At 37.3% G+C, this 27631-nt stretch overlaps 1 pseudogene across 1 annotated transcript in view; it reads left to right on the top strand.

Annotated features, from left to right (window-relative positions):
- LOC145676581 (guanine nucleotide-binding protein G(f) subunit alpha-like) overlaps positions 1 to 16759 on the top strand; it is a 63103-nt pseudogene extending 46344 nt beyond the window's left edge. Inside the window, exons 9-10 of the transcript XR_014129403.1 lie at positions 434 to 492; positions 16350 to 16759. The product of XR_014129403.1 is annotated as a guanine nucleotide-binding protein G(f) subunit alpha-like (transcript). The remainder of the gene's footprint in view (positions 1 to 433; positions 493 to 16349) is intronic.
- Positions 16760 to 27631: the final 10872 nt, after the last annotated feature.

The following is a 27631-nucleotide window of genomic DNA, read 5'->3' as shown; positions in this document are numbered from 1 at the left end:
GTAAGTCATAGTTTTCTTTTTTTCAAAAATCTGAACACTCTTTTAGGAGTATTTTTTGTTTGCTTGTTTGTTTGTTTCGGTTATTAGAGAACTGGTAACTGGGAAGCTGCTTTTCTACACTTTGTGCCGCCCAGTAAAACACAAAATGGGCGTAAACGATATTTACATTATGCATGACCATTTTCAAATAATTGTAATTTTAATTCGATAACTAGAAGGTTTAAACACTATTTACCTAAAACTTAGTCCTAATAGGTAGAGTAGATTTGTGCTGTCAGTGGAACAGGCGATCAACTTCAGCATCATGTGGCTAATGACGTCACTTGAAAGATGATTTGCCCACAACATTAGTTAAGGTTTCCCTAAACAATTTGTTGACTGTTATCATGTTCAAATATTATCGGTTAAATACTAATTTTGTTTTTATTTCCAGATGGAGCTGTGAAGGACGAATATACAAAATCAAAATGCTTTATTCGAGATTTGTTTATTGTAAGTATTCTTTGGATCAAGTTTTTTTCTTTTTAAATATGAGTTGATATTAATTAGTGGTATAGTTTCTCCGTTAGTCTTCCAAACTATTCCATATAGCACGCAGACGTCCACAGGACGTCCGACGCTGATCCCTTAATGACAACGGGACATCCCGGGATCATCCGAATTGGCTCCCCGGACATCCATAGGACCTCGCTAATATTCCGGAAAACGGGATATTAAACGGGAGCTCAAAGGGATGTCCACTGGTAAATCATGGGATGATGTGGTCCTAGGTATGTCCGACGTGGGATTTCCCTGGGATCTCCTGTCCCATCCAGGACATCCTACGGGAAATCCTTTAGCACGTCCATGGGATGTCTACTTGTCCAAATTATCCCGAGAACTATATGATATAATTGGGATCAAAATGGGACGTCCTAGGGACGTCATGTGCTATGTGGGATGCTACGCGTAACAAGTCCTCCCTCTGTCGGCAATGTCAGAGCAAAAGCAGTAACGGATTGAGACAAACCGTTTATTGATATGGATTCTCTGTTGTCAAAATAGGTTCCATCTGCTCCTTTAACCGTTTGTTCAAACCGGAAATTGTAGAAGTCAACCATTTCCGGTTTCAAAATCGATCACCATAGAGTAAAACAGCTATTTGAATAAATTCAGCTTCCAAAAAAAGAAGTTCCATTTTTAGCTTTATCTATCTACTAAAACCGAAAGCGGTAGAAATGTATTACATCTTTAGATTTCAATATAAATCTCGTTATAGCAAAAGCGTTCAGATCTGGTAAGAAACGGAAATTTGATATGCATTTGCTGTCTGGAAAATAAATTTCGTCTCAACTCTTATAGTTCTATTCAAATGGAAAGTGTTACAAATATACGATTTCCGGTTTCAACTAGTGATGTCAACCGGCTCGGCTCGGTTCAACTGAGCTACCGGCTCGAGCCAGCTCGGTTACGATGAGCCAACGGCTTAGTTCGGCTCGGCTCAGGTGAGCCATCGGCTCGGTTTGGCTCGCCTCAGTTAAGCCACTGGCTCGTTTCGACTCGGCTCAGGTGAGCCATCGGCTTGGCTCGGCTCTGCCCAACTGAGCCGAGGGCTCGAGCCGGCTCAGTTGGGTGAGCTGTTGTGTCGGCTCACTTCTTGGCTCGGCTCGGTGGTGACTGAGCTGTGACAACACTATTGTATATTGAATATGATCTAATCTCGGCAAGTAAAGAGTTCAATCTTTCTTTACAGGAACTACAATAAGAATTTCTAGATGTTACTAATACCTTTATAAATAGAGGAAAAGTACAGAGGTTTTATGTCTTACATTCATCATTTTTTAAAGTATGTTGTCTCTTAAGCTATGTGGATAAGCGGAAGGTTAGGAGAATGCAAGTTCTCCTTCTTAAACAAGAAGTGATAATCGCAATCTTTTGAAATAACCCAACTGAGGAAAGAATGAGGCTTTTTGTATTGCATTCAGTGGCGGCCGGTGGTTTGGGGTTTCGGGTGTTGCAGTATGAACGATCGGAGACAGAAGATATAAAGTGGACTCATTGACTAATCAGCATAAATTTAGATGCAAATGCTATGTGAATGTTAAATTAAATAAAAATCTGTTTTTAAAAAATAAAAAATGCAGAACATTTAAACTGATTAATCACCTTATTTAATTAGTAAGTTCATTCTTCTCTCTTTGATTGGAACAAATCTGCCTAATACATGCTGGTTGAACTCTAGTATTCTTATTGTCAGGTCTTTTTCGATGGAAAGCATAACCAATTGTGATAACCTTTCTTGGGACATTCAACTTCTTGAAAGTGTCAATTCTTTTTGATGTGAAAAAAAAACTTTTTTTCTTTTACTGACGCCATAGGTACAGTTAATATTAATTGCAGAAGCTTTGTAGATTCACTAAATATTTTTTCTAGATTTTTGTGAACAATTCATTCTAGCAAACTCAGTCCCTGACAGTGATCCGAATTCCTCTTCAGTGTAGACTGAAGAGAGTTCGTAGCAGAGATTAATGTTATAAAAAAATGTACATTGAACACGCTTTATTCACAATTTATCTAGGAAAATTTCAAATAGATTGTGGAAATGTACCTAGTGCATACAACATTACTGCCATAAGATGTCCTGTAAACTTAAACCGTTTTTTTTTTTTCGAACACTCTCCTGAATTGCACTTTGCTTGTTTTGTCTAAGCCTTAATTGTAAGTTTTTCCTCAGTTGAAAGCTGGGCAATTTTTTTTGTATGTTATTTACAGAAGTCATGATATGCAATTCATTCAGAATTTGTAGGTTATGTACAGAATTAAAGTACACACAATAAAGTTAAATTTAATAACTAATAACCAAAACAGCTGACACAAAAAAGATACTAGTATATGAATTGCGAATGTCACATATTCATACATAGGGCTGTCTACTGACCGGCTTTCCTGGAAAAACTGCTGTTATTTTGATTAAAGCCGGTGACGGGTACAAACTTCTCACCAGCCCCTTTATAACCGCTTTTTTTTTTTTTTTTTTCAAAAAATTGTATCTAGTTCGAAGTATAGATATTGAGAAGTAGCTGTCATTCTGTAAACTCAAAACTGTTACCTTTCACCATCTATCAACGATTAATATATTTTGTTCACCTGTTTAGAAAATTTTAGAGATATTACAGGGACTGTATCAGGGAAAATTTGAAATTTACTTTCAAGGAATTTTATACATTTATTAAGAGTGGAAAAGGACTTCTTAAAGCAATTTCCTATAGTTGAAGTAGAGACTATATGTTTAAAGAGTGAATTTCATTTTCCAAATCCAAAATTGTCACGTAAAGATTATTATACTTTTGTTCATCTGTTTCGATAATTTTAAAGAAATGGTAGTTACTGGTAAATACAATAAATTGATCAATGCCGATTGATCAATTTCAGTTTCTCATTTATAGCACAATGTATCTATTAAGCTTATTAGTGAATGTTCTAAGGACATACAGAATATATGTGTTAATGCACTTTCGTTCACGATAGTACATTTCCTTTCCATGGATAAGTCCGAACAGAGATACCTCACGCTGAGACCTATATCATAGAGAATTTTGAGGAAGTGCCGTTTTTTTTTATTTTACAGAGTTGGCAACCCTATTCATATATCCACACACACACACACACACACACACACACACACACACACACACACACACACACACACACACACATGTGCGTAAAAGAAAAAAAAACTACATTTCAAATCATTCGTCTTGGTTGTTACGCAATGCACGATGAACACAATATACTTCCACATGAAGCGAAACAATGTTTATCAACGTTCTGCAAAGCAACCTTGAAATCCGCCAGATATAGGAACAACATGTTAGCTGGGAGAAGTCCAAAGTATTTGAGGAAGGCCTAATACGTCTACGTAATAACGAACCTGTCTTTTACTGTACCCGAAAAGATAAGTAATTCTTAATTACTGTCACCTATATTTTTAGAAAACATGATAGAACGATTATTTCTATAAGAAAAGAAAGAGTACACGATGAGGCGTAAAATAAAATATTTAGCCTACATGAATCATTTCTCTGTTAAACAAGTATAGTTCGTTAAGAAAGTCTACAAATGCTAGTCGAGTTTCGAAATTTTGGGGAGGTTCGGGCCCGGTGGACTCCCCTCGTGGCTACGCCTCTGAGCATTGCTAACTAGTCCCAAATTCAATGTGGCGTTCCCCACCTTACAGTTCTATCAAGAGTATAAAATATACTTATTTTATAAAAGAAATATGTATATACTAAAATACTATCCACAGAAGGGGGGGGATTCTGCATATTGACTTATTAATGTTTGGTTCACAAATTACTATAGAAGAAACCTTCATTATCTATATAAGCTAAGAATTAACTTGTAAATGCAGATCTACTTTCATTTGATTTCTGGTCTACTACATATTTTCTTTCTTATTTTGTAATTCTGCTATCACTTTTTTTTAATTGTCATTATATTGATTTGCTCCAGTATAAGTACCGTAATATAAAAATATGAATGCATAAAAACAAATTCCACTTGTTAATTGCTAGTGAAATAAAATTCAGAAAGCTTATTTAGCGCGAAAAACCTTCTCATTCACTGGAAACTGTGCTGTGTTGCAGAAGCACTGCAACGACCAGACCCTTTAACTTCTGAGATAGGGGAAGGGAGACTTAACATTTGCTCCAATTCCCGCGCTGAAGGAATCTGGTCGTTGTACGCTCGCTGCAACACAATATAAATTAGAGACTCTGTGACGGATTATTTTTCGCTTTTTAAAACGGATTAACGAAACGGACAGTTACAGAAGTAAAAAAATATGTTATTTAAAGTATATATGGGAGTATTAGAAAGTATTTTTTCTGTTCTTTAGTACTATTGCTAATAATATTTTTTTCTTGAAATACTTTGGTCGTTGCGCAACGCTGCAACAGTAACATTAGCCGCCACTGATTGCATTCCCTATTATTGTTAAGGTAGTGTAACAGCATCTACGTAATTTTCTAAAGGCATCTTTTGTATTTATCTAGAGACTTGTTTTGTTTTATTATTTCCATCTATTTATCAATAACTGAAAAAATATTTCGAAGCGAACTTGTATTTTTTTCTTGTTGTTAATCAGGATAATCTGGCGCCCAACCGGCTCGGTTCGAGTTCCGAGCCACCGGCTCAGTTTGAGCTCCGGCTCGGCTTGGCTCGGTTCACCCGAGTCATCGCCTCGAGCCGGTTCGGTTGCGATGAGCCACCGGGTCGGTTCAGGTGAGCTATCGACTCGAGCCGGCTCGGCTCAGATGTGCTATCGGCTCGAGCTGGCTCGGTTGCGATGAGCTATCAACTCTGTTCGGCTCAGCTCAGGTGAGCCATCCGCTCGAGAAGGCTCGGCTCGGTTCGGCCCAATTGAGCCGAGGTCTCGAGGCGGCTCGGTTCGGTGAGCAGTTGGCTCGGCTCACTTCTGAGCTCGGCTCGGTGGTGACTCAGCTGTGAGCCGAGCCGCTCGAGCCGTTGACAAAACTAGTTTCAGCACTGACTCCAATAAAGCAAAACTGTAATAGACAGATTGAAGCAGGAACGTCATTTGCGGAGGGAGCAATTGTCCACCCATAATATTCGAGAAGTAATTGCATATAGTTTAATCGATTGTACACTAATTTCTATTTTTTAAAAAGAAACGTTATAATTTTATGTCCGTAAGAACTTCCTCCCCTGAAGCAAAATCTGAAATGACGCCACTGGATAGAAGCTGTGTTTTGATATTTCCTCTCTCAATCGTCTCTTCAAACCGAAATTTGAAGAAATCGACCGTTTCCTGTAGGACCAATACGATAAATGATACGTCAGTACCTGCAATTAAAAAGTCTGCCACAGTCTCATAACGTAAAAGGAAACTCAATTGTTTCAAGAAAATATTTATCCTTCAGATTTAACAATTCTTAAGTATACCTGGTGAATGTTACAAATATCAAACATTCATTTTCTCTTATTGATTGCTGTAGAGAACATCACAAACCACCATTGGATAGTAGGTAACGCTGTCTTTCACGTATTGCCTCCAGACCAGGCTTGCCAACCATACAATAATTTATCGTAATGTACGAATGCTATACATGATAATATGCTTGCGATAATAGGTGAATATACGATAATTTTAGAACTTACACTTTTTTGTTTGCAGTTTTTGAATGTGTACATAAATTGTAGATGTGCATTAAATAATTATAACACACACACACACACACACACTGAGGTTTTTAGCATCATTCCCGCTAAACTAAATCAATAATGATTTGAGAATTGGCAAATGGCAACCCTACTTCCATTTTTTAAATTCAATTATGTTTACGAGTGGGATGGAAATATTGTTTTTGTTCAGAGTAGTCTTAAAAAGGATTTTTAAAAAATGATGAGAAGAGTGATACTGATTTGGAGATCGGAACTTAAGATGACTAGATAAGTTTATTATATATTATTGGTATTATTAGTAGTATGATATTATACTTGTTTCTACTATTATCATATGAAAAACGAATATACTATGATTTTTTTCTGTAATATATGATAATTTTAAAGACGAAAATCGATAATTTTGTTCTCTGAGGTTGGCAACTCTGCTGCAGAACACTGGCAGTACCGTCCGCAGAGAACAGTACTAACAGGTCATAAAGAGGAACAGAGTCATACGCCTGAGAAAGGTCAATGAATACTGCAAGAACAAACTAGGTACGGGAAAAAGCAAGTCAAATATCGGAGATAAGAATGGAAAAGCAGTCGGAAACACTGGAACCAAGACGACAACCGTATTGTTGTTTGTAAAATAAAAGGTGGTGTTCAGAGAACCATTGGAAGCGTTGTTTCAGGAGATGTTCAAAGACCTTTAAGACACATGAGGAGAGGGCAATAGAGCGATAATGTTCAGCGATACGAGGTTGTTTTATGGGTTTGAGGATGGGAATAATAAGGTAATCTTTCCACGGAGGGGGAATTCGTTCAGAAGACCATACAGTGTTATACGTATAAGGTGAGTAAGAATTGCTGATACGGAGGAGGAAGGTGTTGTAGGTGACGGTAATGTATGCCGTCTTTGCCACATGAAAAGTTGGGTAGTCGCGTTAAGATGAGAGTGAGTTCAGACATGGTGAAAGGAAGATGGAGAGGGCTGGATGGTTTTGGGAAATAAAGCGGAGAAAGCCAGAGAGGAGGGAAGAGACAAGTGGATGAGGCTAATTGGGAGTGGAATTAATGGAGCCAGGGAGAAGAAATAGATTCACCAGATGGAGGACGACACGTCTTGTTACGAAGGGGCTGGTAAAATTTCCAAATGGAGGATAGAGAGGAACCATAACGTAGGCTTGAACAAAATTGGCGCCAGGCATTACGACGGGTTTGTTGAAGAATATGGGTCGTGGTGGCTTGGGATGGTTGATATACCAGGAAGTTGGAATAGGAGTGAGTGGTGAGGTATGTTTTAAGGGCTCGACGCCTTCTGAAACTTCATTGCTGACATTCCCTAATCTACCATTTAGGATAATGAGAATGGACAATGGAGGAACAAATTGAGTGAAAGGGATCAGGGTGGGAGTGTGATACTGCCTGGGAAAGGCGAGAACATAAAGCAGTGTGAAGAGGTAAAGGATCGCGGGACGAGGGAGGGGGAGTAAACTGGTCAAAGCAGGAAGAATAAATGGACCAATCGAGGTTAGTAGAATATGGGTGACCTGTAGGGGATAAGGAAGGAAAGGGAGGAGAATTATCGTTATGTAAAATGATGGGGAAGTGATCACTGCCGTATGAGTCGGAAGAAACAGTTCATGTGAGGTAGCTAGAGTAAGCAAGAGAACAAAATGTAAGATCAGGACCGGTAGGAAGTTCGTGGGGACGGGGAAGACGTATAGGAGTGCCAGTATTCAGAAGGGTACAGGGTAAGGTGGGAAGTGGGCGATACAGGGCAGAGCCAGCTGGGTTGGAAAAGGGAGCCCCCAGAACGGGTGGTTACAATTTACATCACTGCCTAAAATTCAGGGAGGAAATTAAAAAGATAGAGCCACAGATGATCAGGAAAGTGAACGTGCGGGGGAATATAAAGGTTAACCAGGGTGAGAGAGTGGACAGTGACCATTTGACATTGAACTTCGGGGTATTGGATGCGAGGAGGGTGTAGAACGTAAGGTAAGGTTTTGTGAATGCCGAGAGAGAGTCCCCCTCGACCATCTGGGCGAACATCATGAAGCCAATGATAGGAAGGGATGTTAAAGCGGTAGGAATCTGTAAGCGAGGTTTCTTAGAGTAGGAGAAAAGACGGATGGAACAAACATATAAGGTGATGTAAGGCGTATAAGTTACTGCGAGAACTCCTTATATTCCATTGTAATAGATAGGAAAAGAGTAAACCACATGTTATAGTGAATGTGATTCTAATAGCTTGAGTATGGTGATGCATGATTTATAGTCGGGAGGAGAAAATTTATGTTGAGATTTTTCCAAAATAGAAAGGATAGAAGAAACAGCAGAGGAAAAACAAGGCATAGGATCTACCGCATGTGACGGTTTCTGAAAAGCTGTGACGGTGCTGGGAAGGGGAGAAAAAGCTAATGGGGATCGTTCAGTTTGAATAGATGGGGACCGGGTAGAAAGAGATGGCGAAGAGTGAGGACTAAGAGAACGCTTTTTTCTAACACCTGAAGGAGAGGAAGGAGAATGAGAAGAGGAAGGTCAAGAGATAGCGGTTAAATATGAAAAAGAAGCAGAGGTAGGGATAATGGACGGAGTAAAGCTAGAAGTGGCGGGAGAGGACGAATGAGAATAGGGAGGTTGATCTCCCTTTAAGGAGCGTTGAGCAGGGATCTTAGTCAAATATCGTCGTTTAGCATCGGTCTAGGAGAGATGTTCAGTAGTCATGAGGGTGTTAATTTGAATTTGTATGAGACGTTCGGGACACTGAGGGAATGTAGCCACGTGGTCACCAGCACAGTGCTTGCACTTGGGAGGTGCAGAGCAGGAGGAAGAAGGGTAGTCAGGTTGGCCACACGTGACCCAAGATTGCTTACCACGACAGACGTGCTTTAAATGGACGTAAAATAGGCAGTTAGTACATTGTTTTAGGTGGGGGATATATGTTTCAACAGGAAGGTGAAAATTGAAAAGAAGCAATGGGAGGGAAGAGTGTTGGCATCAAAAATAACAACAATTGTTCCGGTGGGGATGGAAGAGGATGTGGAATCCGTAACAGAAGGGTTAGGGTGGGAGTTAGGGAATAAAGGAGAGTCAGCTGAATGGTAACAAAAGAATCATCAGAGGAAGGACATTTACGAAATATGCGGCGAACATGTAAAATAGGAGCACTACATCGCAACGCAGTGATGAGTTTATCGTCCGTTAAGGACGGGTCGACTCCACGTAAAATGCCCTGACAAGAAACGGCATAATTAGGAATGTAAGCACGCCAATTATTTACTATCAATAATGGGTGTTGAAGGAAATCGTTGGCGGCTTTGCTGGTACGAAAAAATACCTTTAAGCCCTAAGGTCTAAGAGTACGAATATCAGTGACATCAGTTAGATTATTATTGTATAGGAGTCTACCTAGTTTCATGGGATGTTGTTTGCCCAGAGAAGAAAAAGATGCAACATGGACAACAAAAGGTCCAAGATGGTATTCTTTGTAAGTATTAGTGTTAGTATGTGCATAGGGCACATTGGATGGATGGGTATTTGAAGAATTGGAAGGCGGAGAAGTATCCATATTAGTGGTCCGAAGCACGTTCCATCAGGTAAGGCTGCCATGTTAAGCAGCGACAAAAAAAAAAAAAAAAAAAAACTTGCACTAATGCACAACACACGAAGAAAACAGTTGAAGAACACAGCACAAGTCTAGAACACAATATTACCACAGAATTAATACGTCGAATCACTCGTAATCGGGTGTATGTCTATTACAGGTGTTCGTCCATCTGAAGCGATAACACCAACTTGGGGTCTACATCAGTGTTGGGTAAGTTACTTGTAAAAATGTAACGCGTTACAAGTTACTTTACTTTCTCTTAAAATGTAACGCGTTAGTAACGCGTTACTTGCCCCCCAAAAGTAACTGTTACTTTACTTCGAAAGTAACGCGTTACTAACGCGTTACTTTTAGGTCCGAAACTTTAAAAATGTGAAAAAAATATGACTTCAATTTTCCGTACTGCTATTACTACCACTATAATAATAATAATAATAATAATAATAATAATAATAATAATAATAATAATAATAATTATAATTATTATTATTATTATTATTATTATTATTATTATTATTATTATTATTGCACGTTCTGAATCGCTTTATGTAAATGCAAGGACAAATTTTTACTTGATATATGAACATTTTCATATAATGTAACATTGACAAAATGCCATACTGCGTTACTCGTAGGGATGGACACGAGTGAGTTCTATCGAGTTTTCTTTCACACTCGATTCGACTAGAAACAGACATCTTTGAGCTCGACCCGAGAACTCGACTCGAAAAATTTTCTCCAACTCAACTCGAATTGGGGTCAAGTTTCGAGTCGACTCGAGCCAAATCCGGTGTGTAGTTTCGAGTACATTCTTCAAGTATTCTATATTACATAGAGAGTATAATTATTATCAATGAGACTACTACTACTACAACTTATTATTATTATTATTATTATTATTATTATTATTATAACAACAACATTGTATATAAAAATGAAAGATAGGCGGTTAGTATTTGAATACTAAAAAAACTAATTGATTGCCATCCTCGGTAGTCGTGAAGTCTAGGATTCAAGGACATTGTACACGAGCTTCTGAATTTAGGTTGAGGGACTAGGTTGAGTATTCGGGCTCGAGTCAAACAATGTTAAAAGTTATAGGTCACTGGCCAAATATCTTCAAAACTGTTCGACCCGGGTTTAGAATTTTCAAGGACTCGAGCAGCTCGGCTCACACCTCATTCACTATCGACCCGAACCGAGAAGTGAGCCGAGCCAACAGCTCACCCAACCGACTCGGCTACAGCCCTCGGCTCAGTTGAGCCGAACCGAGCAAATGACTCATCCCTACCAAGCCAGCTCGAGCCGATGGTTCACCCCAAGTGAGCCGGCTCGATCCATCTTCTCAGTTGAGCCGAGCCGAGCTCAGCTTGTTATAAAAAATCTCTTGTGGTCTCGCTATCGAGACGAGACAAGATGCGAGCAGTGTCCCCTCTCGTGAGCAACAATAAAAGTATTCCATATTACTGTTTAGCTTACATTTCTCATGGCTTTCGTTTTCCAGTGTAGGCCATGATTTCAAGACGACTTAAAACGAACTGGACTCGAAACTCGACGTGAAAAACTGAATCGGTTCGGAACTCGACTCGAGGATATTACCCTTGACTTGACTCGAAACTCGACTTGAATGCGAGTCGAGTCGAGTTTTAGCTTGACTCGTGCTCATCCCTATGCGTTAGAAAAGTGGTTGCTTATTAACATTTCTGCTAAACTAATTATATAATAATAACAATGTTGTTATGTAAAATTAAAAATAAAGAATATAGAGAAACATTACACTACTCTATAATCAACTGGACTGTAGGATAAGCAAACTGATCTGAAAGAATTCCAATATCACATACCATCAGCAAACTATTTTCTACTAATAAAGTAGTCCTGCTCATCAGAACACAGTTTATTCATATTAAACCCTTATTGTAAATCGTTAATTATGGCACCCTAGTTGTTGATAAATATTTTCTGCCGTGACACTTCAGACACTTTACTTTTAAATTCTGTCCACCATCATCCTCAGTTCTTAAGAAAAAAGTATTCTTTCAAATGTGCGAACGGTAAAATATTTTCGTTCTCCATCTTTGTAAAAACAATACCAATCAAAGTAAAATAGACTACCGACACCATTTCACTCCTAGTTCACTCACTGAATGTATTGATTTGGAGCTGTCAAAATCTACGACAAAATCTTCCAGGTGCTTGCAATCAGTACACGTGATTTCCCTAAGGCTGTCCTCATCTTCAAAAAACTGCAAGTGGCACTACGAACTTATCTGTTTCTCTGTGTGTCTGTGACTGTCGGTCACTGACGTACGTAGTTCACGCTCGATTGTTTCATTCTGAGAAATTCACTTACAGGAAAGAAACATTTGTTTCCGAAAAAAAAAATGTACATATATTGTAGTTACTCATCAGAAATGTAACGCCAAACAAGTAACGCAAACTAGGTACGTTACTTAAAAATTTGTAACGCGTGACCGTTACAGTTACTTTGGAAAAAATGTAACGCGTTACTAGGAAACGTTACTTAAAAAGTAACGCGTTACAAGTAACGCGTTACTTGCGTTACGTTACTTCCCAACACTGGTCTACATCCATCATAGAACTGTTTTCCTTCATGTATGATGCATTGGAAGAATTCGATACGATTCCTGGAGCACCCTTCCGAACACACATTTCAGAAAATGTGGAACGGCAGAAGTGCAAGAACAATGTTGCCAAACTTGGAAGACATGGAGAACGAAGTCAAAATACATGAAGCGGTTAAAGGAAAAAGGTGGATTTTCATGGAAGCATCCGTTGCGTTCTTTGCTTGCGATTTGGCTGAATAACCAATTGAGAAAGTTGTTTAAGTACGGTTCTATGTGTAACACCACTTTCTGTTTGCTACACAGTAATCGCAAGCAACAGACGTTTGCATAAAAATCCGCCCTAAAGATGCCGTGTAAAAATAGTACATCCATGTCCAAAATTATTGTCGCATGTCTATAAATATGTTGCTGTAAGAATATAATTTGATAACGATTTCGCTCGGTATTTCTTATAATGTTAGTGTGTGTATAATCGGCAAAGACAAGTATGTGACAAATTTCATGTCAAAAGGGCAGTAAATAAAAGCAATACAACGCAAATAAATCTTTCTTGTCCATTTAGCAACATTTTGTTTTACTCGTTCTAATTTTCGTATTTATAATTCTTTTCCTATGAAATTTACCACAAATATACATTTTCCGATTATACACATAGTATTAGTATTAAAAGTATCCTGCAAAATCATTATCAAATTATATTCTTACAAGAAGACAGTTATAGATATGCGACAATCATTTGAGACATGAGTGTACATTTCAAGAAAACTGACTTTCACAACTATGTTAACATACGCCCTTCATCGTTTCCAAATCTCTTCACTCGGACGAGGATTCACTAAATGATGTGTTTCGTAGTATGACTAACCTACGTGATGTGTTGAATACTGGCACGTGCATGAACCGCCAGTATTCAACACGGTTCGAAAAAAGTAACATAACACCTTTATCCTCTAAAAGCTTCAATTATAACATAAAAACATTAACAATTATTTGAATTAAACGCTAACAATGATAATACAAAAATACAAAAAAAATATATGCTCAGTGACAATACTGTACGCTTGAGAGATATTATCAATATAGCACGATAGAGACGGTGGCAAAATTTCATGAAGTTGGTTGACAACAAGGGCACGCCCTCTCGTTTTATTGGTTGCTGAAATTGATAGATCTAGGTCAAACTTCACGACTCCGTGCAATCACTATAATTATAGCCAAAAAAAAATAATTATAGTAATATAAAATATATAGTATAATTTACCTTTGTGGTTAATAGCTTCTGCCACAGGTAGAGGAGGAAGACCGTTCCTTCAAAGGAGAATCCCATTCCATAATACCGTCGAGAAACTTCATAGGTGTTTCCTCTCTTGGTATTCCTGGTGTTCTTTCTCATGTTGCTGCTGTTAGCAGTACAACTTTTGCTGTTAGCGATGAAACGCAGAAATTCCCATTTTGCTTTTTACTTTCCTACGCTATACTAATAACAAGATTTCTTAACCCTTTCTGTAACCTGGGTTTTTGGGGGTATTTTTTAGACTTTCAGTCAAGCAGCTACTGCATCGTCACTATTTATCCTAGGATCATGGTTCATACCTCATTCTCTTCAGAATGGAACCGGCTTTAAAATGGTACCACTTGTATGCTCATACCATATACCAGGAGAAGGAAAAATGATGTCAAAGGGAAAATTTCGGAGGGATTTTTTTCACACTTTGGGCCCCTCTGGAACGGCCCTGTGTGAACGTAGAGATCTTAAAAAAATCTGATAAATAGTATTTGGTATACTGAATGTGTGTGCCAAATTTCAAGTTTCTATCTTGAATACTAAGGGCGGGAGAAATTTTATCAAGAATCCCCACAATGCCCCAAATTACCACAAAACACCATGATCTCAGGTAAAAAAATTTCCTGGGACATCTCTATTTACCCTAAGACTATAATCCGCCAATCATTCTGCCTTTCAGGCGGTACCATTCACGTGTCTCTATCGTGTATCTAAGGCGAGAAAATCCTGAAAAAAGGGATTTTTTGGGTCTAAATATCCTTTTTTTTTTAACTTTTAGCTTCCCTGGACCCCCCATATTCCCGTATACTACTGAATAGATACTGCAAAAAAATACCATAAATGTCCAAAATTCCCCCTATACAGAAGTATATTTTGATAAAAATTCCCTGACACTTCCCTAATTACTCTAGGGTCATGTTTCGCCCGTCATTCTCTTCAGAATAGAACTGCCTTTCAGGCGGTACCATTCACATGTCTCCATCATGTATATAAGGCGGGAAAATCCCGAAGAAAGGGATTTTTGGTACAAATATACCTTTTTTCAACTTTTTGCCCCTCTGGATCCCCCCTGTTTTAACGCAGAAATCAGAAAAAAAATCTGCTAAATACTACTCTGTGCACTGAATGTTTGTGCAAAATTTCAATCTTCTACGTGCAAATATAAGCCCGCCAAAAAATAATGAACATAGGCGAAAAAGAAAACATAAAAGAAAATATATATTTAAAATTATGATGTCATCATTTCCTATATCTGGACGCAGGAAGGTGTGAAACCATACGTAACGTGTTCTACAATGCATCTGGACTTGAAAAAAAACGGACGAAAAAACTCAAATAGGAGAGTTATAACGTAATGTACCATGAAACACCCGTATGGTACAAATTGTATCATGGGATCCCAGAAAACATGAACAGTGAAATTAATGTAGTCATTTTCTACAATATATGAGTGAATTATCCAAAAATTCCGATCGTCTATGTTTATCAGACAGCATATGAACACGTATTTTTCCTCAATTGAAAGAGAGAATTAAAAATGCTGATGAAAAGAAGTAAATTTTGTCGCGATTTGAATATTTCCATCAAGCTTTTGTGCCATGATCTTCCACTGAACGTAATCAATCTAGACAATCTTTATTCTTCAGTTATTTCGTATGGAACGTTTTGGAAAAAAACGTTTCTTGTTTCACTTTCTTTCCTTAATTCTGATTTTCATTTCTATTTAATACCAGACTAGAATGAACGTTCCTAGGTCCTTTTTTCTTTCTAGATTCACAAGTCACTGTATAAATTACTTTAATATTAATATGCATTTTATACTTAAAAAATGGACAATTAGCAATGATTTCATGTTTATTAAAGACTCGTCTGTCCACTCACCGATAGACAATTTTGTTTCCATCAATGAAATAGATATATGAAAAATCCCATAAATCCTGTCAATTTTACGAAAATTCCCTTTATCCCATTTCGAGAAATTATCGTCAAAAATTCCCATAATATAGGATTTTTTCCCACGAATTGGCATCACTACATGGCGCCTAAGTCCAGTATTCGTAATTTGAGGGAAATTTCCCTAATATAGGGAATTTCGTACGTAAATTTACCAAAAAGGGAAAATGGGATTTTTTTTTCGATAAAATGTGAAAATGCAGGGAAATTCTCGCGCAGACTAGTTGACCAATACAAATGTTTAAACTCTTCTTTGTTCTTCAAAAATGTACCAATATAATAGCAAAGGAGCATAATTTGTACCCATTCTTTGTGTTTTCGTACATATATAAACAAATTAAGGAAAAAAGTAAGAGAAATATAAACAAAAAACAAGTGAACGAAACAAATATGATTGGCACTTTCTTTAATATAGCTAAATTAATCTTATTACATAACTTCTGTCATACGAATTGGACACTCAATAAACTAGGGAAAATTTGATAAGAAAAAGTTAAATTTGTTTTAGTTAAGGGAAATTTTCTTAGGGAAACCTACAAACACTGTCTAAGCCGCATACGTACGTGCAGTCGTGTCCCGAGGCATTGTTCGCGGGTCGAGTCAAAATTTGCTCCGAAATTGTGTTCGTGATCGAATTCATTCATGTCTAGAAGTGTTCGTGATTCAAGTTGTAGTCCTAGGTGGTGATGGAGATGCTATTTGTATATAAAAGCAACATTAGAGCTTATTTTTATTTTATTTTCAGAATGTTACAAAGCAAAAGGATCTACAGGAAGATCGAAGACTCAGTTTCGGCCCAGGATTTCAGATAATGGCTGACATATCTACGAAAGAAAGGACTTTATATTGGCATTTCACGACCGCCACTGATACCAATAATATTCGGATAGTGTTCAATGATGTTCACAGTATGATTGTGCAATGGAATTTAAAATCCACAGGTCTCGATTAGATCAAAAATGGCAGCAGTTTTCAAGTAAACAAACACTACAAGAATCATGTCACCGATCACAAAGTGAACCTTAGAAATCAGGACGCTTCGAAATACTCAAATGTATTCCTTCATCTGTTTAGCTTTATTTTTTGTAATGAACTTTTTTTTTCTACACTATAAATCCCGGTAAGCTCATTCATAAGCAATGGGAACTTGAAGAAATTATAAGATTTGTGTGTGTGTATATAAATAATAATAATAAAAGAAAAACCATTCTCTACCCATACTTTCAAAGAAAGTAATTGAACAAATACAGGGTGATCCAACAAAACCTACCACATTTTAGGATTAGAGTTAGGATTTATATTTCTGGGCTTCCGGCATCTAACGCTATTTAGCCCGTCACGTCTGAGGGATCACGTCCCACGGCGAGCACGCTGTCCGGGGAAAGGGAAGGGAGAACGCAACCTGGGTCTATAAGTTAGGTACCACCCCGGCATTTGCCTGGTGTGAATGAGGAAAACCAAGGAACGCCTCATTCAGGATAGCAGGCCTGGAAAAGATTTTTTACACTTTTTCGACCGAGTGCCCCCATCGGGAATCGAACCCGGGATGATCGCTCGCACCCTGCCACATTTTAAAAGCTAGTTAAAAAAAGAGTATTGTGGAAAGAAAGTTGTTTGTTCAAAAATATGTGAAATTAAATGAAGGAAATGTTTGAATTTAACGTCCCACGATTATGCCCTTTATCCTAAGGGAGACGGTGATTAAGGCATATGAATGATTATGGAAGAAACGGTGGAATGAGAATATGGAGCTAAACGGGAGTACCCTGAGAAATCCACGGGCACGATTTCCAGGTTTCCAGGAATCCAGGTTGTCTACCACAAACTTAATTGTTTGGGGATCGAACCATGAACCCCACGCAATAGAGGCAAGCGCTTTACCACTGAGCCACCGAGTCCCCTCAGAAATATAAAGTGGAATTGAAAACGGTTTGTAATTCCTCCAGGCCTTCTTGTAAAATTCTTCCACTCTCCCTAGGAAGATCAATAGCTGCAACATGCTCTATTGCGGAACGTTTTGGGGATTAGAAAATAGACTGTCTCATAGTCCCAATATTCTCAGACGTCCAGATGATTGTTTTTTCAATGATGAACTCGTTGTTCGGAAAGTCTTAATCCACTGCAAGATAATCTTCAGATCAGGAATATTTTCATTACGTGGAATAGCAAACTTTAATTCTTTACATTGTAATCACAAAACTGATGCTTTTGAAAAAGATTTAGACTGCGTACGTGCGATGAGCTCCTGATCAAACTACGTCAACTGAAATGGCAGGAGAATGATAAGCGGAAGCAACCACCCCCTACTCCTCTCGCCCCTTCACTGACAGTCGATCAATAAAGGTGGAGTTGAGTTGATTTTGAGTTTACCGTCCCTTTCAGCAGTGAGGCTATGAGACGGGACCTGCTGTTTAACATTGGAATCCGAATCACACGAACTGCCGCCGGAAATCGAAGCCGGGTGTCCCACGCCAAAGGCGCATACGCTAACCGCTTAGCCACGAAGGAGCTCACCAATAAAAGTGAAAGTTTTATTAGATCGTCCTGTATAATCTAATGTAGAACAAAACTCTGATCGGTGTCAACGGTTTTACCTTCCAGAATAAGGTTGGTACCAAAAGGTTACAGAAAAAAAATGATGGTTGAAAATCAAATTTTGATTCAGGTATGTTATGAGGACCAAATATACTGTTTCCAATGCGTATGGAGTTGAAAGAAACAGGACCAAATCATACACTTTTTCACTTTCTTTTTACCATCACTGATATAGACACTAAATTCAGTGGCGAATCTAAAAGGTAAAACCTGGGGGGCGGGCCGCCAGAACCAAGACTATGATAGGTACAGTGAAACCTCCCTTAACGGGCACCTCTCAATAACGGACACCTCTATAATACGGACAGATTTTTTTGTCCCGGCAAAAATATATGTTCTCTTACGGAACAAAACCCTCCCTTTTACGGACACTCTCAGATACGGACGCGGACAGTCCTTTTTTCCCGCAAAACGTTTGAATAACCTCTTCATAACGGACAGTAATTATTCTCGTTTCTGCCATATATTTACAGTAGACAGAAGTCTTTTCCCCACAAAGACCTATCATGAGTCTAGACTTGATGAACTATGAAACAGAGTAGCTTCAAGCTGAACTTGAATTTCTTCTTTTTTTCTGTCCGCAATAAACTGGTTTCTGGTGGAAATCCTAGAAAATTTTCAATAAGCAATAACACTCATGCAGGGTTAGTCATAAGGCCAGGAATTCTATGCGAAAGACCTTCCCTTCCCTAACAAATTTAATTCTTTTCGTCTGGACCTTGCATCTTTACCGACAATTTCATAGATAACAAAACAAACATTGTTTGTTTTACAATAACATTTTCAACGAGCAATGCTACCACTCTTACTTTTTTGGAAAAGAAACATTTTTCTTTTACTCATGATACTGGAACAAGTCTGGGTTGGAGTTTTCCCGGCTTCCTCTTTCATTTTCTCTAAAAGGATATTCTTTGTGATTGGGCCTGGGTCAATAAATATGCACCCCCAAATAGCTTGCCTTTTCATCCATTCTGTCAACGAAGATGCCGCGCCAGTACACAAACACACCCACACACTTGTTTCTTCTGCAATCGTACTGAGGATTTTTAGAGGACACTTGCTAATGAGTTTTATTACCGTTGTAGAGGAAAAAGCATGCCTATTTCGTTAAACATTGCCCAGCAATAATAGACTATGATTTAATAGAAATGAATTTCTCCTTCATCCCTCCCAGTCAAATTGTACTAAATAAGACTATTTTCATATTGAATTTTACGTATTTACGCCCATACATAATGTATTTACTGATATTACTGCATACAATTACCCTTATGAGAAATTAAATTTCTGTAACCTCTCTATAACGGACACCTCTCAGTAACGGACAAAACTTCATGTCCCATTGCTGTCCGCTATTGAGAGGTTTCACTGTATATCATGAGTTTACTATAAACTTACAAAAGTATATAAATAATAACTCAAATTATTTTTGTCATTCAAAAAACAGGAGGCCAAGGCCCCCGGCCCCGGGCTAGATCAGCCTCTGACTAAATTACAATGAGGGCAAAATAATATTTATTTTATTTATTTACGAACATAATTCCAGATACAGTTGAACGCCAGTTTACACAAGAATACCTAACAAATCTATGGGATAACTTAAGGCAACAACAATATCTACATAATACCAAGAAAGGTTGACAATAGTTGACTAGAATTGATCCATTAAAATGACGTCGTGGTGCAGAGCTATGATATACGCAGCTTCAGAATTAAATAAATCTACGGGTGTTTGTGACATTTCGTTGTTTTACTTATGAAGCCTGTAGAATACAACGTTGAACTATTGAAATTCTAGGATCGTACCAGTAGCGTAGCGTGGTATTCCGAAGTGGGGATGCCAAAGTTAGTCACTTGTGCGATATAATACTACTAAAATCAGCAATACATAGCTATACCGATGGAAATATAGGGTTGTAAAAAATTAAGAGGGGAGGCCCCCTAATTGGTGGCCTAGTGGGGCATACAGAAGCAAATGCGTGGATTACGTCAGAAGCCAATAAGCAATTGTCTCAGCTTCTTCGTACCACTACCGTGTGACAAGAAAACTCGGCCCCGCTGTTGTATGAACATTGTTTTCAGTATAGTTCCCTTTATTTCTTTCTCGTGGGCAGTTTCTTTCTCCGCATACCATACTTCAATCTCGTTCTTTAAAAAGTCACATCTTGAGTCCGAAACTCAGACGCCCATTCGTGAATATGGGCCTGGGTGTATACGTATATCATTTGAAGATGTAAATAGAAAACACTTAAACCAACTCTGGGGGCCTGTTTCTGAGTATGTATTTCGTTGTCAGATATCCAGATACTGAAGGCAGGGGCGCAAATCTGTCTTCAACATTCGGGGAAAGGGTAAGACCGTTCCCATTTTTTAAAGCGGTGTTCAAAATATTTATGAAGTTGAAAAACAATGCTGTGGAGGACCAGAGTTGTCTTCAACATTTGGAGGAGGGCAAATTTGAGGGAAAAGGGCATATTTGAGGCTTACTCTGGGGGGAGGGGTGATGAAACTCTTATTACGGTAGATGAATCTGATTTCTGAGGTGAACCTGTTGTATATTATATACCAGGCGATGTAGATAAAATTGTGATACGTATCGAGTGTCGTGAACACATTCTGAAATCTGAATACATGCATATTTATAATTGATATGTTTCTATTTACGCATCCACAATGATCCACATTAAAATTTTAGGACACTTGTTTTGTAATAATATAAATAATCACTTCCCAAAAACTATGAAAGAAAATCAACTATGTATGGCGCAACAATACTCTTATTTGAGCAAAATTATGATGATCACAATAGCATTATAGGAATCGTTACAGGAATTAAACAAATAGTTGAAAATAGACTAACAATAATAAATGATAATGAAATATTAAAAAAAAAAAACACGATTCTTTTTTAAAATGAAACAAGTCAAGGGAAACAATTTCATCCCACTTTCCTTTGTGGCATTCGGATACAAATCATCACAATTTCAAATCGGGTGGAGGGGACATGTCCCCCTCATCTCCTCGGGATATGTGCTAATGACTGAAGGGCCCAAGCAATCTTTGCGAGGGGCGAGAATGCTGGCTCTCTTGGTCTACCAGATCGGTGACTGTGATTCTACAGAATGCTTTATATTTATGCTTGTATGTGTGAGCCCCCTCAAAGAGTTTCTGGCAAGGCCACTGGGCATACTATGTATTTATGATGAAGATTAATAGTTTGTTTTTAATTACGATTACAATTACGATGCATTTAATTACGATTAAAGCATAACTACTTTTATACTATTATTTACATAACCGACATGCTTCAAAAAGGCATTGAACTAGCCATTTCTATTTTGTTATCTTTCCTTGACGTTAGCGCTCGTACGTTCTGTACAGAAACTATAGCTTAGTTCAAAATAGATAGAGTTGGAAATACTTGAAGATATGCCAGCGTATATCTAAAGCAAAATGTAGAGTTGCAAGGGGTGAAGGGAGTTAAGAAAGCAAGTAGTTGCGCATGCGCACTCCACAGAAAGCAGACAAAAACCCCGTTTCTTGCAGTAGGCCTGGATGCCCAAGGAACATAGCATACAAGAGGAAAGATAGAAAATGTGCATCTGAGTGACGCGCATGCGTAGGTTCCGCTTATCAAAGTAAGGCGAGAGAGCACATCCAGAACGTTGCAGTGGAAATAATTGTGATAATTACAAGCAAACAATTTATATACAATGAAATACGTATTTTTTCTTATTAATAGGGGATGCCGGGCGTACCGGCGTTCCCTTACGCTACGCCGCTGGATCGTACTATATGAAAAAGATGTGTGTTATGACGTGTGTCAAGTTAGCATACACACACCCTAAAAAATGGTATAGTTGGCATAACCATTAAATGGTTAATAATACCAGAATAGTATTGCTTATATAGGGACAGCTATGCTTATGGCCAGTAATAGCATACAGGTATGGCTATTAAATCCGGGTTATTGTTACCATACATATGTGCAATAGTACCATATTTCTGTATTGTAAATTTAACTATAATCGGAGTTAATAGTCAATATTACCATGCAGATTACAATACAGCTACATCCCAACTATACCTTTATAGCTCTGCCTACAATACCATATTCGTTCGAATACTATACCGTATAGGTATTGCAAAGATACTAGATGGTTGGACAACAGGTGGACAACCATACCGTATAGTCATTGTAACCATTATATATTGTTGTATTTGCAAGACTAAATTACAGTACCTACAATACCGTATGGCTATTTTAACAATACTGTCTTATTGAGACAACCATATAGCAGGGTAGGTGCACCAAATTTTATACTTGATGTAACCATACTATATTGCTGTAGTTGCAATATTATATGACTATATCTACAATACGGTATGGCTATGTGAACAAGAACGTCTTGTTGAAGCAGCCATGTAAGATGGTAGATGGAACAACCTGCATAGGTACTATAACCATATTATATTGCTATGGTAGCCATGCCGTATTGTAATATTGAAGATAAAGTATGTTTGCTGTTACCATGCTAGATTGTTGACAGAACAATCTAGCATAGTGTGTGGAACAATTTCGGAATTGTTATAGAAACAACACGCATAAACACACCACCTTGATTCTGCTTCATATTAAACTTCACAGAAGATAAGACAAAGGTATTATTAGAAACAGTTCCAGTAACCATTTCAATACTTCTTTAAATGGATAATGGAAATGTTTCTAATAATACTTTTGTCTTATCTTCTGTGAAGTTTGATATGAAGCAGAATCAAGGTGATGTGTTTATAGCTATCGTAACCATGCAGTGTTGTTTCTATAACAATGGAACTGAGGTGGTATGCAATGTAGATCAGAAATTACACAGCATTTATAACAACTACTTTTATTTTCCTTTAATCAAGTATACATTACAGAAAAATTAGAAATGCAGCACAGCAATACCAAAAAAGGAACTTTACAATAATGCAGTTATGAAAGTATATAAATCTTTTAATCAATGCAATGAAAATATACCACATACTTTTGATTTACATTTCTTTCTTAATATTTTTACACGTATTTTATAAAATGTGGATGTTACTAAATAACAGTTATTCCAAGTAACTGAACACGAAAGACACATATTGATGATGTGTCCAAATTAGAATTATTTTTCATCTTACAGTTTCAGTGTACATCTGACACCATCTTCAGAGAGAGGAAATAAGATGGAAAATAATGGGTAAGGAAATTGAGAAGAACTCGAAGTATTCAATTTTGTAATCCATTCTTTTCCCATCCTATTTTTCTCTATCTGAAGATGCTGTCAGGTGTACAACCAGAGTGTTAGACAAGATATAATTCTAATTTGGATACTAAGAATTGCCCCAATTACATAAACTAGAAGTTTTGAAGAATCAAGATTCACTTAATACAATACACATATATACACGGTGATTCAGAACTCGAATTCGCAGGAAAATGAACTTTGAATACCTGGTCCTCGTAAAGTCCTTAAAACTACAAAGAAAAACGTTTTTCGCAGGACAATCCGCCTCCACCATATCCGTTACGTTTCAACACAAAACTATGAAATATTCAAATTTGAAAGTTTTACTCCCTTGAGCGGAATATGGTACATCAACTCTGTCAATCATAGTAGAGGAGTTAGTGTTCTAAAGTTCATTTCCTTACGACTTCGGTATGCATACAAGCAAGAAATATTGTGGAAGTACTCGATTTTCGAGGATAATAAGTTGTATATTTTGATTTTATTTTTATGTTTATGTCGCGGAATTGTTAATAAGGTTATGGGAATTTAATGTTGTAAATGTGAAGTAAATGCAAGCTGCACAGTCTGGTTAACGTTTGTGTCAGCAATTTATTGTAAACACTTGTGTATAAGAATGTCATCGTTATGAGTCTGGCAATGTAGGAAGGAAATGTTGACAATGTGTCTTTCCTCACATTAGCCAGATTCTAGAAATTGTATAAACTGAATCTGTAGGATTTTATGAATTTCATGAGATTACGGATGTACGGAGAATTGCTTAGAACCGGGAAATCAGAGCGTGTCGAGGATTGCAATTTTGAGTTTTGACACATGGAAGGAATTTGTCTCTCCATGTGAAAACGGTGTTACACGTGCCGCAGCAGACGAAAAAGCAGACGATGGGAGTTGGACCCCGCCAAACAAAACCGGAGGACGAGAAGGTTTTGGGTGGAGTTCTGAGGAGTTCTTGGAATCAGTTCTTGACAGTTCACGAACAGTTCTTGGATGAGTCCTTGGAGAGTTGGCAGAGTTACGACAGCGAATAATTCTTAGAAGTCCATGATCAATTTACCGTGATCATTCTTGGGTTCGATTTTGGAGAATCGAGTTTCATTTGAAAATCAGCCAGATGAGGGGAGAAGACAGTACGTTGTACTTCAACAGAGTCTAACGACGCAGAACTTAGGCAGAGATTTGCATTGAGAGGAGCCATTCCTCAATGCCCAATTTCGTCATCCACCAACAAGGAGTGTCAACTTAAGGAGCAGAGTTCAACACCAGAACGACGAGGGAATACACCAGTTTAATCCAGGTATGTGTGGCACCGAGTCAGAATTCAAAGCTCAATACTTGATCGTTCTGTACCTGTCTGGCAAATGAATCCGAATATCCGTTATAGCTAACATTCATAGATCTTATAATTCATCCATAAAATTATCGTAATACAGTGTTTTATTTTAAATGAAGTGGACGTATCTTTATTTGTCTAATCCCCAAATGAAAACCTCTCGCAAGTTAATTTCATAGTTTGTCCCACTCATTTTAGATGGTGAGTGGTAGGCGCCTAGTAGCACTCAATTTGCATCCCCAATTAGGCACTGAGTGGCTAGGTTGTCAATATATTGATTCTAGTAAGGAGCATGTAAATGAATATCAAATGAAATTAAATGCTGATTCATTTCACATTCTAAATTCAAACTTGAAAATTTAGTGGCAAGTATTTGTGCTTAAACTGATTCACACAGAACAGGAATCAGAAGAAAACAAATATATATATGTATTATTCCATTAGACGCAGACTTACTGTTTTACTGATAATGAATATATTATATTACGATTTATGGCTGATTCGTTTTATTATTAATGAATTTAACACTAATACTTTATTGTTGTAAGATCATATTGCACTTATTTTTAATTTATTTTCCACATTCCTAATACTGATACAATAAATCATTTTTCAACCAAAACTGCTAAGTTTTATCTTAGACAGAAAACCAAGAAGAAAAAAAAATGAGTACAACTTAACAAATATACACAATTCTTTTGAAACTTGGTAACCGTTTGCATTAAAAATGTAAATAATATGAAAAAAATACAAAACATGTTACAAGACTGCTTTTTTTAAATGGAAAATTTTGTAACTACCATGTAGTTCTTTAGTGTCAATACCTACATCATAATAAATGTGTTTCTTCCTACGTTTGATAAATAATACGGAAACATGCATAAAATAAAGCTTAAAGATTGAACTGAATTAGTGTTTCGCTATATTAACTGAATTTTCCTTATCATTTTATTATTACTTATTTTTCAAAAAGCTTTTTGGAGTTGGTAGTGCGTATTTCTAATGTCATTTAATCTCTCATTTTTTTTTTCTTTCTTTCTAAAGTGTACCGTATATAACGGAGTACTGAAAAGTTTTCAGAATAGTTTTGCAGCTCGTGAAGTTTAAGCTAGAATGATTAAACACCACCAAGCAATTCCTCGTACATCCTTTGTGAGTCAGTGTCCTAAGCGGCTTTGTCCTAGGAAGTCGCATTTAGTTTTTAAGCGTATCTTCCCCCAGTTATGCGCTGAGTAACAGCGAAATTGAAGGTGACGAAATTTATGAAACTAGGTAAAGCTAGAAAATCTGCTTCAGAAACACATGAAATGTTGAAGTCAACATTTGGAAAAGATGCTTTAGGCCATGGTCAAACGTAAGAGCATGTTAAAAGTGACAGAACATCGGTTGAAAATAATGTCCGTTCAGGATACCCGTCAATCGGCATAGGATTTTGTACCACGAAGAGAACATGGGAGGATTACTGTAAAGGCTGTGTAGAGACTTGCTGTAAAGACTGTGAAAAAAATTATACTACTAACTTTCCATCGGATTTACCCAACTCTGCACCGTGTAACATTTTCTTCTTCTTCAGAATGGAAATCAACTTCAAGGGCCGAGGATTTAACAGTATACAACACTCAAGCGAAACTGCCATCACGAAACACACGAGTGGAAATATATGCAAAAATTAAACGTGATCTTCTAGCACAAAGTCGCTTAAGCATTGACCACCAAGTGATGCACGAGGAGCCATCTGCCGGAATTTTACTGTACAGACACTGCGGAAACTGAGTACCCCATCATACACATGACATTATTTAACATGATAAACGCAAACAAAAATTTACATTAAATGCCCACACAGACTGGATTACAAACGACACAATTTCACGACGAATATTTTCGTTAGAAGTAATTATTATTATTTTACATTTTCTGAAATTATTTTCTTGGTACAATATGCATTATTTGCATCTAACAATAATACGAAAGTATTTGCTAAGCAGTAATAAGACTTGTAAGAAAAGGCACAAGGACAAATAAAATACTTAAATACAAGGGACAATAATTAGAACCATCGTTAGCGTAACGTTTCGTAACACATAATATAAACGTTACAATACGAAAGAATATCTACTGATTCATGTTCTATCATAGGTTCGCTACATGTTTCCGTACCTATCTCTTTTTAAGAGTTAATGGCATTTGATTTTCGCGACGTCACGCCTGTGGTTTTTATTCCTTAATAGTATTCGATTTCTCCTAGAAACTTTCCTTATTTTTATAAGTTTAAAATAAAATGAGGAGACAAAATGTATAACAAAGAAATTGGGGCAGCTCCTGCAAGTATCTACATTTTAAGGAGTAAAAATTTTGTTAGTGCACCAAGGATCAGAACAGGAATCGTCAGGCTGACGTCCTAGATTCAATCTTACGTCCAATAGCATATTTTCAACTCTAAAATTAGAACAAAGTATAGTTTGAACTCAGTAAAGGTTATAGTAAATGGTTTATGTAATTCAGTGAGATTTTGAATGAAGAAATATTATGACCACTAGCAATGTATTTGCAATCAATAAAAGCTATTCTTTTCGACGTACGACACATCATACTACCATATAATATTAATCGGAATTTAATGGCATCATATGTTTTTTCTTAAGACGGACACCTTCCCAAGATACGGTTCTTGACTTTGACACATTTATATTAGAATTGCAGAAACCCATTAAAAACTGCTTTCATAAATATATTTTTAGTAGTTTAAACTTAGTGTCACATGACATCCTTCCCAATTAAAAAAAATACTTAGAATTAAAAATGGCAGACAACGATTTACCTTCC

This window comes from Thermobia domestica, unplaced genomic scaffold (assembly GCF_964235325.1).
Source record: "Thermobia domestica unplaced genomic scaffold, izTheDome1.hap1.1 HAP1_SCAFFOLD_231, whole genome shotgun sequence".
In the NCBI taxonomy this organism is placed as follows: domain Eukaryota; kingdom Metazoa; phylum Arthropoda; class Insecta; order Zygentoma; family Lepismatidae; genus Thermobia; species Thermobia domestica.
This window is presented reverse-complemented; position numbering and strand designations above follow the sequence as displayed.